The sequence below is a fragment of the Nomascus leucogenys genome, chromosome 8 (assembly GCF_006542625.1).
Source record: "Nomascus leucogenys isolate Asia chromosome 8, Asia_NLE_v1, whole genome shotgun sequence".
Taxonomy (NCBI): domain Eukaryota; kingdom Metazoa; phylum Chordata; class Mammalia; order Primates; family Hylobatidae; genus Nomascus; species Nomascus leucogenys.
The window spans coordinates 4,755,783-4,757,190 of NC_044388.1; the positions used below are offsets into that span (position 1 = coordinate 4,755,783).

Consider the following 1,408-nt stretch of genomic DNA (forward strand, 5'->3'; position numbering starts at 1 on the left):
ATGGCTGCATAGTATTCCATGGTGTATATGTGCCACATTTTCTTAATCCAGTCTATCACTGATGGACATTTGGATTGGTTCTGAGTCTTTGCTATTGTGAATAGTGCCACAATAAACATACATGTGCATGTGTCTTTATTGTAGAATGATTTATAGTCCTTTGGGTATATGCCCAGTAATGGGATTGCTGGGTTAAATGTTATTTCTAGTTCTAGATCCTTGAGGAATCACCACACAGTCTTCCCAATGGTTGAAATAATTTATACTCCCACCAACAGTGTAAAAGCACTCCTATTTTCCACAACCTCTCCAGCATCTGTTGTTTCCTGACTTTTTAATGAACACCATTCTGGGAAAAGTTTTTCAGTTAGCAATAATCACACCTTGGATAGACCTCATTAGCTACGATACTGCCACCGCGCAAAGCTAATGAACACCGTTCTAACTGGCATGAGATGATATGTAATTGTGGTCGATTTGCATTTCTCTAATGACCAGTGATGATGAGCATTTTTTCATATGTCTGTTGGCTGCATAAATGTCTTCTTTTGAGAAGCGTGTGTTCATATCCTTTGCCCATTTTTTGATGGGGTTGTTTTTTTCTTGTAAATTTGTTTAAGTACTTTGTAGATTCTGGAAATTAGTCCTTTGTCAGATGGATAGATTACAAAAATTTTCTTCCATTCTGTAGGTTGCCTGCTCACTCTGATAACAGTTTCTTTTCTTGTGCAGAAGCTTTTTAGTTTAATTAGATCCCATTTGTCAATTTTGGCTTTTGTTGCCATTGTTTTTGGTGTTTTAGACATGAAGTCTTTGCCCATGCCTATACCTGAATGGTCTTGTCCAGGTTTTCTTCTAGGATTTTTATGGTCCTATGTCTTACGTTTAAGTCTTTGATCCACCGTCAGTTGATTTTTGCATAAGGTGTAAGGAAGGGGTCCAGTTTCAGTTTTCTGCGTATGGCTAGCCCTCTTAGCACAGCCGGCAGTGCATCAGTCTCATAATCTGAAGGAAAGAGGTTTTATTGACTCACAGTTCTGCATGGCTGGCGAGGCCAGAGGAAACTTACAATCATTGCAGAAGAAGAAACAAATACGTCCTTCTTCACATGGTGGCAGCAAGGAGAAGTGCCAAGCAAAAGGAGAAAAAGCCCCTTATAAAACTACCAGATCTTGTGAGAACTCACTCACTATCATGAGAACATGAGGATAACCACCCTCATGATTAAATTACCTTCCACTGGGTGCCTCCCCCACAACTTATGGGGATTATGGGAACTACATTTCAAGATGAGATTTGGGTGGGGACACAGTCAATCCATATCATTCAACCCTTGGCCCCTCCCAAATCTCATGTCCTCACATTTCAAACACAGTCATGCCCTTCCAACAGTCCCCCAAAGTCTTAA

The 1,408-nt window shown here is 40.2% G+C and overlaps 1 pseudogene; it reads right to left on the reverse strand.

Moving 5' to 3' along the window:
* Nucleotides 1–310: 310 nt before the first annotated feature.
* Nucleotides 311–428, reverse strand: LOC115836561 (annotated as a pseudogene).
* Nucleotides 429–1,408: the final 980 nt, after the last annotated feature.